This window comes from Heterodontus francisci, unplaced genomic scaffold (genome assembly GCF_036365525.1).
Source record: "Heterodontus francisci isolate sHetFra1 unplaced genomic scaffold, sHetFra1.hap1 HAP1_SCAFFOLD_963, whole genome shotgun sequence".
In the NCBI taxonomy this organism is placed as follows: Eukaryota; Metazoa; Chordata; class Chondrichthyes; order Heterodontiformes; family Heterodontidae; genus Heterodontus; species Heterodontus francisci.
Window position 1 is genome coordinate 234962 of NW_027141196.1, and position 15966 is coordinate 250927.

The 15966-nt window shown below is 54.3% G+C and overlaps 1 protein-coding gene and 1 long non-coding RNA gene across 2 annotated transcripts in view; both read right to left on the minus strand.

Annotated features, from left to right (window-relative positions):
• LOC137362454 (elastin-like) overlaps positions 1-62 on the minus strand; it is a 70669-nt gene extending 70607 nt beyond the window's left edge. Inside the window, exon 1 of the mRNA XM_068026841.1 lies at positions 40-62. The gene's annotated coding sequence lies outside the window, so the exon portion shown is untranslated. The remainder of the gene's footprint in view (positions 1-39) is intronic.
• Positions 63-999: 937 nt separating this feature from the next.
• LOC137362452 (uncharacterized) lies at positions 1000-15021 on the minus strand. The gene is made up of 4 exons (XR_010972504.1): positions 14960-15021; positions 11294-11341; positions 5414-5452; positions 1000-1049 (listed from the first exon to the last, which is right to left on the minus strand). It is a non-coding gene; the product is annotated as an uncharacterized lncRNA (long non-coding RNA).
• Positions 15022-15966: the final 945 nt, after the last annotated feature.

Sequence of the window (15966 nt, forward strand, 5' to 3'; positions counted from 1 at the left end):
TCACCCCTCGTTCAGGTAACTGCAAAAAGTTTCCATTACCACGTTTCCTTTTGCCACCGAATCTTCCCTGGAACTGAAAAACACAAAATTAGGGACTCAATTCTTCGGGTCAGTACTGAGGGAGTGCCGCACTGTCGGAGGGTCAGTACTGAGGGAGTGCCGCGCTGTCGGGAGGGTCAGTACTGAGGGAGTGCCGCGCTGTCGGAGGGTCAGTACTGAGGGAGTGCCGCGCTGTCGGAGGGTCAGTACTGAGGGAGTGCCGCGCTGTCGGAGGGTCAGTACTGAGGGAGTGCCGCGCTGTCGGAGGGTCAGTACTGAGGGAGTGCCGCGCTGTCGGAGGGTCAGTACTGAGGGAGTGCCGCGCTGTCGGAGGGTCAGTACTGAGGGAGGGGCGCGCTGTCCGAGGGTCGGTACTGAGGGAGTGCCGCGCTGTCCGAGGGTCAGTACTGAGGGAGCGCCGCTCTGTCGGAGGGTCGGTACTGAGGGAGCGCCGCGCTGTCGGAGGGTCAGTACTGAGGGAGCGCCGCACTGTCGGAGGGGCAGTACTGAGAGAGCGTTGCACTGTCGGAGGGGCAGTACTGAGGGAGATCCGCGCTGTCGGAGGGTCAGTACTGAGGGAGTGTTGCGCTGTCGGAGGGTCAGTACTGAGGGAGATCCGCGCTGTCGGAGGGGCAGTACTGAGGGAGATCCGCGCTGTCGGAGGGTCAGTACTGAGGGAGTGTTGCACTGTCGGAGGGTCAGTACTGAGGGAGCGTCGCACTGTCGGAGGGGCAGTACTGAGGGAGATCCGCGCTGTCGGAGGGTCAGTACTGAGGGAGCGTCGCACTGTCGGAGGGGCAAAGGTTACGAACTTCCAAATTGGAGGGTACAGGGGAGATTGACCAGGATGATACCTGGGATGAGGGAGACTGGAAAAGCTGGTGTTGTTCTCCCTGGAGCAGAGGGGGAGAGCTACGATGTTCGGAATGATAAGTGCAGTTTAGTTTCTCTGGAACACTTACCGCCCATGGGGAGAGGCCCACGGCGATACCCGTTGCCCACACCGTACCCTGCAACAGGAGAACAGTCTAAGATTTGATAACAGCATCTCACTCAGAGAGGGAATCGGTCTGTCAGTTCCTGAGTCTAGGAGCTGTGGGAGGGGTTTCAATGGTGTTACAGTCCCTGATGGAGTACACTGTCAAGCTTAAAGGTGTACTTAAGGCTTTTGACCATTCCGACAATACCCCATTGCCCCTTGCCAACCCTTGGCCAACTCTGAGGAGCCATTCAAGGAAAGGGTCGGAGAGCTTGCAAGACTCTGATGACAGGACCTCCGCAGATACAGGAGTGTGAGAGAGGGGGGTTAGAGGGACCTCCGCAGATACAGGAGTGTGAGAGAGGGGGGTTAGAGGGACCTCCGCAGATACAGGAGTGTGAGAGAGAGGGGTTAGAGGGACCTCCGCAGATACAGGAGTGTGAGAGAGAGGGTTAGAGGGACCTCCCCAGATACAGGGGTGTGAGAGAGAGGGGTTAGAGGGACTCCCCAGATACAGGAGTGTGAGAGAGGGGGGTTAGAGGGACCTCCGCAGATACAGGAGTGTGAGAGAGAGGGTTAGAGGGACCTCCCCAGATACAGGAGTGTGAGAGAGAGGGGTTAGAGGGACCTCCCCAGATACAGGACTGTGAGAGAGAGGGGTTAGAGGGACCTCCCCAGATACAGGGGTGTGAGAGAGAGGGGTTAGAGGGACCTCCCCAGATACAGGAGTGTGAGAGAGGGGGTTAGAGGGACCTCCGCAGATACAGGAGTGTGAGAGAGAGGGGTTAGAGGGACCTCCCCAGATACAGGGGTGTGAGAGAGAGGGGTTAGAGGGACCTCCCCAGATACAGGAGTGTGAGAGAGAGGGGGTTAGAGGGACCTCCCCAGATACAGGACTGTGAGAGAGAGGGGTTAGAGGGACCTCCCCAGATTCAGGGGTGTGAGAGAGAGAGGGTCGTAAGAGGGACCTCCCCAGATTCAGGGGTGTGAGAGAGAGGGGGTTAGAGGGACCTCCACAGCTACAGGAGTGTGAGAGAGAGGGTTAGAGGGACCTCCCCAGATACAGGAGTGAGAGAGAGAGGTTCGAGGGACCTCCGCAGATACAGGGGTGTGAGAGAGGGGGGTTAGAGGGACCTCCCCAGATACAGGAGTGAGAGAGAGAGGGGTTCGAGGGACCTCCGCAGATACAGGAGTGTGAGAGAGAGGGGTTAGAGGGACCTCCCCAGATACAGGAGTGTGAGAGAGAGGGGTTCGAGGGACCTCCGCAGATACAGGGGTGTGAGAGAGGGGGTTAGAGGGACCTCCACAGATACAGGAGTGTGAGAGAGAGGGGTTAGAGGGACCTCCCCAGATACAGGAGTGTGAGAGAGAGGGGTTAGAGGGACCTCCCCAGATACAGGAGTGAGAGAGAGAGGGGTTAGAGGGACCTCCCCAGATACAGGAGTGTGAGAGAGAGGGGTTAGAGGGACCTCCCCAGATACAGGGGTGTGAGAGAGAGGGGTTAGAGGACCTCCCCAGATACAGGAGTGAGAGAGAGAGGGGTTCGAGGGACCTCCGCAGATACAGGGGTGTGAGAGAGGGGGGTTAGAGGGACCTCCCCAGATACAGGAGTGAGAGAGAGAGGGGTTCGAGGGACCTCCGCAGATACAGGAGTGTGAGAGAGAGGGGTTAGAGGAACCTCCCCAGATACAGGAGTGTGAGAGAGGGGGGTTAGAGGGACCTCCCCAGATTCAGGGGTGTGAGAGAGAGGGGTTAGAGGGACCTCCCAGATACAGGAGTGTGAGAGAGAGGGGTTCGAGGGACCTCCCCAGATACAGGAGTGTGAGAGAGAGGGGTTAGAGGGACCTCCACAGCTACAGGAGTGTGAGAGAGAGGGGTTCGAGGGACCTCCCCAGATACAGGAGTGTGAGAGAGAGGGGGTTAGAGGGACCTCCACAGCTACAGGAGTGTGAGAGAGAGGGGTTCGAGGGACCTCCCCAGATACAGGAGTGTGAGAGAGAGGGGGTTAGAGGGACCTCCCCAGATACAGGAGTGTGAGAGAGAGGGGGTTAGAGGGACCTCCACAGCTACAGGAGTGTGAGAGAGAGGGGTTAGAGGGACTCCCCAGATACAGGAGTGTGAGAGAGAGAGAGGGGTTAGAGGGACCTCCCCAGATACAGGAGTGTGAGAGAGAGGGGTTAGAGGGATCTGCCCAGATACAGGAGTGAGAGAGAGAGAGGGTTAGAGGGACATCCCTAGAAAGAGGAGTGAGAGAGAGGGGGTTAGAGGGACCTCCACAGCTCCAGGAGTGTGAGAGAGAGGGGTTAGAGGGACCTCCCCAGATTCAAGAGTGAGAGAGAGAAGGTGTTCGAGGGACCCTCCTCGATACAGGAGTATGAGAGAGAGGGGGTTAGAGGGACCTCCCCAGTTACAGGAGTGTGAGGGAGAGGGGGTTCGAGGGATGTCCCCAGATACAGCAGTGTGAGAGAGGGTGGGTTAGTGGGACCTCCGCAGATACAGGAGTGAGAGAGGGAGGGTATTAAAGGGACCTCCCCAGATACAGGAGTGTAGAGAGGGGTTAGAGGGAACTCCCCAGATACAGGAGTGTGAGAGAGAGGGGCCCGCGCGCCCTGGCCTGTCACGTCGGCTGCCACAGCCTTGGCTGAGTGGCAGCTTGACCATTGAACCAAAATGGCACCCAATGCGGCAATGCAGAATGGCGTCTTGTGGCGGTGCAGACAAAAGGACCGAGAGACAATGGCTGCAACCAATCAGAAATCGGAATTGAATCCGAACCTGAAATTAATATTGAGGCTCCCGTTCATCCCGTCCTTTCACAACTTAAGGGCATTTTGCTTCTCTCACTAACCCCCTCTCTCTCACACTCCTGTATCTGGGGAGGTTCCTCTAACCCCCCTCTCACAATCCTGTATCTGGGGAGGTTCCTCTAACCCTCTCTCACAATCCTGTATCTGGGGAGGTTCCTCTAACCCCTCTCTCTCACACTCCTGTATCTGGGGAGGTTCCTCTAACCCCCTCTCTCTCACACTCCTGTATCTGGGGAGGTTCCTCTAACCCCTCTCTCACAATCCTGTATCTGGGGAGGTTCCTCTAAACCCCCTGTCTCACACTCCTGTATCTGGGAGGTCCCACTAAACCCCCTGTCTCACACTCCTGTATCTGGGGAGGTTCCTCTAACCCCTCTCTCTCACACTCCTGTATCTGGGGAGGTCCCACTAAACCCCCTGTCTCACACTCCTGTATCTGGGGAGGTTCCTCTAACCCCTCTCTCTCACACTCCTGTATCTGGGGAGGTCCCTCTAACCCCCCTCTCTCACACCCCTGAATCTGGGGAGGTCCCTCTAACCCCTCTCTCACACTCCTGTATCTGGGGAGGTTCCTCTAACCCCTCTCTCACACTCCTGTATCTAGGGAGGTTCCTCTAACCCCTCTCTCACACTCCTGTATCTAGGGAGGTTCCTCTAACCCCTCTCTCACACTCCTGTATCTGGGGAGGTTCCTCTAACCCCTCTCTCACACTCCTGTATCTAGGGAGGTTCCTCTAACCCCTCTCTCACACTCCTGTATCTAGGGAGGTTCCTCTAACCCCTCTCTCACACTCCTGTATCTAGGGAGGTTCCTCTAACCCCTCTCTCTCACAATCCTGTATCTGGGGAGGTTCCTCTAACCCCTCTCTCTCACACTCCTGTATCTGGGGAGGGTCCCTCTAACCCCTCTCTCACACTCCTGTATCTAAGGAGGTCCCTCTAACCCCTCTCTCTCACACTCCTGTATCTGGGGAGGTCCCTCTAACCCCACTCTCACACTCCTGTATCTGGGGAGGTCCCACTAAACCCCCTCTCTCACAATCCTGTATCTGGGAGGTTCCTCTAACCCCTCTCTCTCACACTCCTGTATCTGGGGAGGTCCCTCTAACCCCTCTCTCACACTCCTGTATCTAAGGAGGTCCCTCTGACCCCCCTCTCTCACACTCCTGTATCTAAGGAGGTCCCTCTAACCCCCCTCTCTCACACTCCTGTATCTGGGGAGGTTCCTCTAACCCCTTTCTCACACTCCTGTATCTGGGGAGGTCCCTCTAACCCCTCTCTCTCACACTCCTGTATCTGGGGAGGTTCCTCTAACCCCTTTCTCACACTCCTGTATCTGGGGAGGTCCCTCTAACCCCCACTCTCTCACACACCTGTATCTAGGAAGGTCCCTTTAACCCCCCCCCCCGCCACCCTCACACTCCTGTATCGAGGGAGGCCCCTCTAACAACCCCCCCCCACCTCTCTCACATTCCTGTATCTAGGGAGGTCCCTCTAACCACCACCCCCCACACTCCTGTACCTCGGAAGTTCCGACCCGAACAAAACTCTTGTACACACTGAGCACAGAGATCGATATGTAGCTTACCCAGTCTGTAACCATTCTGTATTCCGTAAGGTCCCGGCGCTAATGCAGGGAAAAACAAGGAACATTTCAGTTCACCAGAAGCATTGTAATCCCACCCGTCCTCCTTCCTCACCCAGTCCACCCACCCCACTCAACTTGCCATCCATTTCCTTACCATCCCGCTCATTACCATCCATCCTCTCCCACACATTCCCTTTCATCTCCTCTTTCCTCCTGCCTTAATTCCAATACAGCATGCCCCCACTTTCCCCATCACTCTACACCCACTTAATCACCTCCCACAGCCCATGTCCAATCTCCCCCTATCACTGACTCTACACCCATTTAATCACCCACAGCCCATGTCCACTCTCCCCCTATCACTGACTCTACACCCATTTAATCACCCACAGCCCATGTCCACTCTCCCCTATCACTGACTTTACACCCATTTAATCACCCACAGCCCATGTCCACTCTCCCCCTATCACTGACTCTACACCCATTTAATCACCCACAGCCCATGTCCACTCTCCCCTATCACTGACTTTACACCCATTTAATCACCCACAGCCCATGTCCACTCTCCTCTATCACTGACTCTACACCCATTTAATCACCCACAGCCCATGTCCACTCTCCCCTATCACTGACTCTACACCCATTTAATCACCCACAGCCCATGTCCACTCTCCCCTATCACTGACTCTACACCCATTTAATCACCCACAGCCCATGTCCACTCTCCCCCTATCACTGACTCTACACCCATTTAATCACCCACAGCCCATGTCCACTCTCCCCTATCACTGACTCTACACCCATTTAATCACCCACAGTCCATGTCCACTCTCCCCTATCACTGACTCTACACCCATTTAATCACCCACAGTCCATGTCCACTCTCCCTATCACTGACTCTACACCCATTTAATCACCCACAGCCATGTCCATTCTCCCCTATCACTGACTCTACACCCATTGAATCACCCACAGCCCATGTCCACTCTCCCCTATCACTGACTCTACACCCATTTAATCACCCACAGCCCATGTCCACTCTCCCCTATCACTGACTCTACACCCATTTAATCACCCACAGCCCATGTCCACTCTCCCCCTATCACTGACTCTACACCCATTTAATCACCCACAGCCCATGTCCACTCTCCCCTATCACTGACTCTACACCCATTTAATCACCCACAGTCCATGTCCACTCTCCCCTATCACTGACTCTACACCCATTTAATCACCCACAGTCCATGTCCACTCTCCCCTATCACTGACTCTACACCCATTTAATCACCCACAGCCCATGTCCATTCTCCCCTATCACTGACTCTACACCCATTTAATCACCCACAGCCCATGTCCACTCTCCCCCTATCACTGACTCTACACCCATTTAATCACCCACAGCCCATGTCCACTCTCCTCTATCACTGACTCTACATCCATTTAATCACCCACAGCCCATGTCCACTCTCCCCTATCACTGACTCTGCACCCATTTAATCACCCACAGCCCATGTCCACTCTCCCCTATCACTGACTCTACACCCATTTAATCACCCACAGCCCATGTCCACTCTCCTCTATCACTGACTCTACACCCATTTAATCACCCACAGCCCATGTCCACTCTCCTCTATCACTGACTCTACATCCATTTAATCACCCACAGCCCATGTCCACTCTCCCCTATCACTGACTCTACACCCATTGAATCACCCACAGCCCATGTCCACTCTCCCCCTATCACTGACTCTACACCCATTTAATCACCCACAGCCCATGTCCACTCTCCCCTATCACTGACTCTACACCCATTGAATCACCCACAGCCCATGTCCACTCTCCCCTATCACTGACTCGACACCCATTGAATCACCACAGCCCATGTCCACTCTCCCCTATCACTGACTCTACACCCATTTAATCACCCACAGCCCATGTCCACTCTCCCCCTATCACTGACTCTACACCCCATTGAATCACCCACAGCCCATGTCCACTCTCCCCTATCACTGACTCTACACCCATTGAATCACCCACAGCCCATGTCCACTCTCCCCTATCACTGACTCTACACCCATTTAATCACCCACAGCCCATGTCCACTCTCCTCTATCACTGACTCTACACCCATTTAATCACCCACAGCCCATGTCCACTCTCCCCCTATCACTGACTCTACAACCCATTTAATCACCCACAGCCCATGTCCACTCTCCTCTATCACTGACTCTACACCCATTTAATCACCCACAGCCCATGTCCACTCTCCTCTATCACTGACTCTACATCCATTTAATCACCCACAGCCATGTCCACTCTCCCCTATCACTGACTCTACACCCATTTAATCACCCACAGCCCATGTCCACTCTCCTCTATCACTGACTCTACACCCATTTAATCACCCACAGCCCATGTCCACTCTCCTCTATCACTGACTCTACATCCATTTAATCACCACAGCCCATGTCCACTCTCCCCTATCACTGACTCTACACCCATTTAATCACCCACAGCCCATGTCCACTCTCCTCTATCACTGACTCTACACCCATTAATCACCCACAGCCCATGTCCACTCTCTCCTCTATCACTGACTCTACACCCATTTAATCACCCACAGCCCATGTCCACTCTCCCCTATCACTGACTCTACACCCATTTAATCACCCACAGTCCATGTCCACTCTCCTCTATCACTGACTCTACACCCACTTAATCACCCACAGCCCATGTCCACTCTCCCCCTATCACTGACTCTACACCCATTTAATCACCCACAGCCCATGTCCACTCTCCCCTATCACTGACTCTACACCCATTGAATCACCCACAGCCCATGTCCACTCTCCCCTATCACTGACTCTACACCCATTTAATCACCCACAGCCCATGTCCACTCTCCTCTATCACTGACTCTACACCCATTTAATCACCCACAGCCCATGTCCACTCTCCCCTATCACTGACTCTACACCCATTTAATCACCCACAGCCCATGTCCACTCTCCTCTATCACTGACTCTACACCCATTTAATCACCCACAGCCCATGTCCACTCTCCTCTATCACTGACTCTACACCCATTTAATCACCCACAGCCCATGTCCACTCTCCCCTATCACTGACTCTACACCCATTTAATCACCCACAGTCCATGTCCACTCTCCTCTATCACTGACTCTACACCATTTAATCACCCACAGCCCATGTCCACTCTCCTCTATCACTGACTCTACACCCATTTAATCACCCACAGCCATGTCCACTCTCCTCTATCACTGACTCTACACCCATTTAATCACCCACAGCCCATGTCCACTCTCCCCTATCACTGACTCTACACCCATTTAATCACCCACAGCCCATGTCCACTCTCCTCTATCACTGACTCTACACCCATTTAATCACCCACAGCCCATGTCCACTCTCCCCTATCACTGACTCTACACCCATTTAATCACCCACAGTCCCATGTCCACTCTCCCCCATCACTGACTCTACACCCATTTAATCACCCACAGCCCATGTCCACTCTCCTCTATCACTGACTCTACACCCATTTAATCACCCACAGCCCATGTCCACTCTCCCCTATCACTGACTCTACACCCATTTAATCACCCACAGTCCATGTCCACTCTCCCCCATCACTGACTCTACACCCATTTAATCACCCACAGCCCATGTCCACTCTCCTCTATCACTGACTCTCCACCCATTTAATCACCCACAGCCCATGTCCACTCTCCTCTATCACTGACTCTACACCCATTTAATCACCCACAGCCCATGTCCACTCTCCTCTATCACTGACTCTACACCCATTTAATCACCCACAGCCCATGTCCACTCTCCCCTATCACTGACTCTACACCCATTTAATCACCCACAGCCATGTCCACTCTCCCTCATCACTGACTCTACACCCATTTAATCACCCACAGCCCATGTCCACTCTCCCTCTATCACTGACTCTCCACCCATTTAATCACCCACAGCCCATGTCCACTCTCCCTATCACTGACTCTCCACCCATTTAATCACCCACAGCCATGTCCACTCTCCTCTATCACTGACTCTCCACCCATTTAATCACCCACAGTCCATGTCCACTCTCCCCCATCACTGACTCTACACCCATTTAATCACCCACAGCCCATGTCCACTCTCCTCTATCACTGACTCTACACCCATTTAATCACCCACAGCCCATGTCCACTCTCCCCTATCACTGACTCTACACCCATTTAATCACCACAGTCCATGTCCACTCTCCTCTATCACTGACTCTACACCCATTTAATCACCCACAGCCCATGTCCACTCTCCTCTATCACTGACTCTACACCCATTTAATCACCCACAGCCCATGTCCACTCTCCCTATCACTGACTCTACACCCATTTAATCACCCACAGTCCATGTCCACTCTCCCCATCACTGACTCTACACCCATTTAATCACCACAGCCCATGTCCACTCTCCCCTATCACTGACCTACACCCATTTAATCACCCACAGCCCATGTCCAACTCTCCTCTATCACTGACTCTACACCCATTTAATCACCCACAGCCCATGTCCACTCTCCCCCTATCACTGACTCTACACCCATTTAATCACCCACAGCCCATGTCCACTCTCCTCTATCACTGACTCTACACCCATTTAATCACCCACAGCCCATGTCCACTCTCCTCTATCACTGACTCTACACCCATTTAATCACCCACAGCCCATGTCCACTCTCCCCGATCACTGACTCTACACCCATTTAATCACCCACAGCCCATGTCCACTCTAGTTTCCAGATAATACTGAAGTGTCACAAGGATCAGTGCTGTGGCCTCAGCTCTTTACAATCTATATTAATGACTTAGACGGAGAGACAGAGAGTAATGTATCAAAGTTTACTGACGATACAAAGCTCGGTGGGAGTGTAAACTGTGTGGAGGACACAAAGAGACCGCTCAGAGATACAGACAGGTGAAGTGAGTGGGTAACAAGGTGGCAGATGAAGTATAATGTGGGGAATTGTGAGGTTATTCACTTTGCTCAGATGAATAGAAAAGCAGAATATTTTTTGAATTGTTGAGGAACTTGTCGATGTTGATGTTCAGAGTCTTGGGTGAACTCGTACAAGGAACACAGAAGGTGATCATCCAGGGACACTAAGTAATTCAGAAGGCAAAGGTCATGTTGGTCTTTATTGCAAGGGGACTGGAGTACAGGAATAAGGAAAGTCTTGCTACAATCGTACCGGGGTTTTGGTGAGACCACATCTGGAGCACGGGGCGCAATTTTGCTCTCCATATCGAAGGAAGATGCACTTGTATTGGAGATGGTACAGTGAAGGTTTACTAGATCGGCGGTCCCTGGGGTGAGGGGGTTGTCCTATGACGGGAGGCTGAGTAAATTGAGCCGATACTCTCTGGAGTTTAGATGAATGAGAGGTGATCTCATTGAAACAAACAAGATTGTGCAGGGGCTTTGATAGCGGAGACACTGAGAGACTTTCCCCCTCCTCACCGGCTGGGGAGTCCAGAATACGGGGGTTGGGTCGGGCACAGTCTCAGGGCAAGGGCTTGGCCGTTTCGGACTGAGATGAGGGGAAATTTTATCGCTTGGAGGGTTGTGAATCTTTGCAATGCACAGTCGTTGAATATATTTAAGACCGAGATTGATAGATTTTTGGTATCTCCGGGAATTGAGGGATAGGGGGCAATGGGTGGGAAAGTGGAGCTTGAGATCGATCTTGATGGTAAGGAATGGGAGAGCAGGCTTGAGGGGTCGAAAGGTCCCCAGCACTCTTGTATCCGGGAGGTCCCTCCATCCCCTCCCTCTATGGCTCTTCGACCCCAAGGTTGGCCCCCTTACCTTTGGCGCCCAGCCGAGCACCTCCGGGTCCAGGCTGCATCCCGGGACCTGTGGAGAGAAGGAGCTCGTGAATCCCCCAGAGCCCACCAGGACAGGAGCACGGCAAAATTGAACCGGGAGTTAATGCACACTATGGCCGGCATGTCGAGCTCAACCTTACCGATAAACCAAATCATGGTCCTCCCAGATTCACAATCCCTAATCATGGTCCTCCCAGATCCACAATCCCTAATCATGGTCCTCCCAGATCCACAGTCCCTAATCATGGTCCTCCCAGATCCACAGTCCCCAATCATGGTCCTCCCAGATCCACAGTCCCTAATCATGGTCCTCCCAGATCCACAGTCCTAATCATGGTCCTCCCAGATCCACTGTCCCCAATCATGGTCCTCCCAGATCCACAGTCCCTAATCATGGTCCTCCCAGATCCACAGTCCCTAATCATGGTCCTCCCAGATCCACTGTCCCCAATCATGGTCCTCCCAGATCCACAGTCCCTAATCATGGTCCTCCCAGATCCACAGTCCCCAATCATAGTCCTCCCAGATCCACAGTCCCTAATCATGGTCCTCCCAGATCCACAGTCCGCAATCATGGTCCTCCCAGATTCACAATCCCTAATCATGGTCCTCCCAGATCCACAGTCCCTAATCATGGTCCTCCCAGATCCACAGTCCCCAATCATGGTCCTCCAGATCCACAGTCCCCAATCATGGTCCTCCCAGATCCACAGTCCCCAATCATGGCCTTTCCAGATCCACAGTCCCCAATCATGGTCCTCCCAGATCCACAGTCCCCAATCATGGTCCTCCCAGATCCACAGTCCCCAATCATGGTCCTCCCAGATCCACAGTCCCCAATCATGGTCCTCCCAGATCCACAGTCCCCAATCATGGCCTTGCCAGATCCACAGTCCCCAATCATGGTCCTCCCAGATCCACAGTCCCTAATCATGGTCCTCCCAGATCCACAGTCCCCAATCATGGTCCTCCCAGATCCACAGTCCCTAATCATGGTCCTCCCAGATCCACAGTCCCCAATCATGGCCTTGCCAGATCCACAGTCCCCAATCATGGTCCTCCCAGATCCACAGTCCCTAATCATGGTCCTCCCAGATCCACAGTCCCCAATCATGGTCCTCCCAGATCCACAGTCCCCAATCATGGTCCTCCAGATCCACTGTCCCCAATCATGGTCCTCCCAGATCCACAGTCCCCAATCATGGTCCTCCCAGATCCACAGTCCCCAATCATGGTCTTCCCAGATCCACAGTCCCTAATCGTGGTCCTCCCAGATCCACAGTCCCCAATCATGGTCCTCCCAGATCCACAGTCCCCAATCATGGTCCTCCCAGATCCACAGTCCTTAATCATGGTCCTCCCAGATCCACTGTCCCCAATCATGGTCTCCCAGATCCACAGTCCCTAATCATGGTCCTCCCAGATCCACAGTCCCCAATCATGGTCCTCCCAGATCCACAGTCCCCAATCATGGTCCTCCCAGATCCACAGTCCCAATCATGGTCCTCCCAGATCCACAGTCCCCAATCATGGTCCTCCCAGATCCACAGTCCCCAATCATGGTCTTCCCAGATCCACAGTCCCTAATCGTGGTCCTCCCAGATCCACAGTCCCCAATCATGGTCCTCCCAGATCCACAGTCCCCAATCATGGTCCTCCAGATCCACAGTCCCCAATCATGGTCCTCCCAGATCCACAGTCCCTAATCATGGTCCTCCCAGATCCACTGTCCCCAATCATGGTCCTCCCAGATCCACAGTCCCTAATCATGGTCCTCCCAGATCCACTGTCCCCAATCATGGTCCTCCCAGATCCACAGTCCCTAATCATGGTCCTCCCAGATCCACAGTCCCTAATCATGGTCCTCCCAGATCCACTGTCCCTAATCATGGTCCTCCCAGATCCACAGTCCCCAATCATGGTCCTCCCAGATCCACAGTCCCCAATCGTGGTCCTCCCAGATCCACAGTCCCCAATCATGGTCCTCCCAGATCCACAGTCCCTAATCATGGTCCTCCCAGATCCACAGTCCCTAATCGTGGTCCTCCCAGATCCACAGTCCCTAATCGTGGTCCTCCCAGATCCACAGTCCCTAATCGTGGTCCTCCCAGATCCACAGTCCGCAATCATGGTCCTCCCAGATTCACAATCCCTAATCATGGTCTTCCCAGATCCACAGTCCCCAATCATGGTCCTCCCAGATCCACAGTCCCCAATCATGGTCCTCCCAGATCCACAGTCCCCAATCATGGTCCTCCCAGATCCACAGTCCCCAATCATGGTCCTCCCAGATCCACAGTCCCCAATCATGGTCCTCCCAGATCCACAGTCCCCAATCATGGTCCTCCCAGATCCACAGTCCCTAATCATGGTCCGCCCAGATCCACAGTCCCCAATCATGGTCCTCCCAGATCCACAGTCCCCAATCATGGTCCTCCAGATCCACAGTCCCTAATCATGGTCCTCCCAGATCCACTGTCCATAATCATGGTCCTCCCAGATCCACAGTCCCCCAATCATGGTCTTCCCAGATCCACAGTCCCTAATCATGGTCCTCCCAGATCCACTGTCCATAATCATGGTCCTCCCAGATCCACAGTCCCAATCATGGTCTTCCCAGATCCACAGTCCCTAATCATGGTCCTCCCAGATCCACAGTCCCCAATCATGGTCCTCCCAGATCCACTGTCCCTAATCATGGTCCTCCCAGATCCACAGTCCCCAATCATGGTCCTCCCAGATCCACAGTCCCCAATCATGGTCCTCCCAGATCCACAGTCCCCAATCATGGTCCTCCCAGATCCACAGTCCCCAATCATGGTCCTCCCAGATCCACAGTCCCCAATCATGGTCCTCCCAGATCCACAGTCCCTAATCATGGTCCGCCCAGATCCACAGTCCCCATCATGGTCCTCCCAGATCCACAGTCCCCAATCATGGTCCTCCCAGATCCACAGTCCCCAATCATGGTCCTCCCAGATCCACAGTCCCTAATCATGGTCTCCAGATCCACAGTCCCTAATCATGGTCCTCCCAGATCCACAGTCCCCAATCATGGTCTTCCCAGATCCACAGTCCCTAATCATGGTCCTCCCAGATCCACTGTCCATAATCATGGTCCTCCCAGATCCACAGTCCCCAATCATGGTCCTCCCAGATCCACAGTCCCTAATCATGGTCCTCCCAGATCCACAGTCCCTAATCATGGTCCTCCCAGATCCACAGTCCCCAATCATGGTCTTCCCAGATCCACAGTCCCTAATCATGGTCCTCCCAGATCCACTGTCCATAATCATGTCCTCCCAAGATCCACAGTCCCTAATCATGGTCCTCCCAGATCCACAGTCCCTAATCATGGTCCTCCCAGATCCACAGTCCCCAATCATGGTCTTCCCAGATCCACAGTCCCTAATCATGGTCCTCCCAGATCCACTGTCCATAATCATGGTCCTCCCAGATCCACAGTCCCTAATCATGGTCCTCCCAGATCCACTGTCCATAATCATGGTCCTCCCAGATCCACTGTCCATAATCATGGTCCTCCCACTTTGACAGTCCCCAATCGTGGTCCTCCCAGATATAACTTCATCGACAACCCCAATGTGTTCAGGGGCACACTGACGTCAAAGGCGTCTGGGCCTCTTACCTCGCATCCCTGAGGGTAGGAGAACACGGCGCAGGCCTCCATTGGCACGAGGTTTTACTCCTGCAGGGGAAATGGAAAAATAAGCCAGTTAATCAACATCACAATAAATACGAAAATGTTTATCGGGCAAAAAAAAGGAATCCAGGTCCCTCCATCAATGTCCAGTCCCTCCGTCACTGCGCAGTCCCCTCCGTCAATGTCCAGTCCCCTCCGTCACTGCGCAGTCCCCTCCGTCACTCACCGGTCCCCGCCGTCACTGTCCGTCCCCGCCGTCACTGTCCGGTCCCCGCCGTCACTGTCCGGTCCCCGCCGTCACTGTCCGGTCCCGCCGTCACTGACCGGTCCCCTCCGTCACTGACCGGTCCCCTCCGTCACTGACCGGTCCCTTCCGTCACTGACCCGGTCCCCGCCGTCACTGACCGGTCCCCCGCCGTCACTGTCCGGTCCCCGCCGTCACTGTCCGGTCCCCGCCGTCACTGACCGGTCCCTTCCGTCACTGACCAGTCCCCGCCGTCACTGACCAGTCCCCGCCGTCACTGACCAGTCCCCGCCGTCACTGCCCAGTCCCCTCCGTCACTGCCCAGTCCCCTCCGTCACTGTCCAGTCCCCTCCGTCAATGTCCAGTCCCCTCCGTCAATGTCCAGTCCCCTCCGTCACTGTCCAGTCCCCTCCGTCACTGTCCAGTCCCCTCCGTCACTGACCAGTCCCCTCCGTCACTGACCAGTCCCCTCCGTCAATGTCCAGTCTCCTCCGTCACTGTCCAGTCTCCTCCGTCACTGCCAGTCCCCTCCGTCACTGCCCAGTCCCCTCCGTCACTGTCCAGTCTCCTCCGTCACTGTCCAGTCTCCTCCGTCACTGACAGTCCCCTCCGTCACTGACCAGTCCCCTCCGTCACTGTCCAGTCCCCTCCGTCACTGTCCAGTCCCCTCCGTCAATGTCCGGTCTCCTCCGTCACTGTCCAGTCCCCTCCGTCACTGTCCAGTCCCCTCCGTCACTGTCCAGTCCCC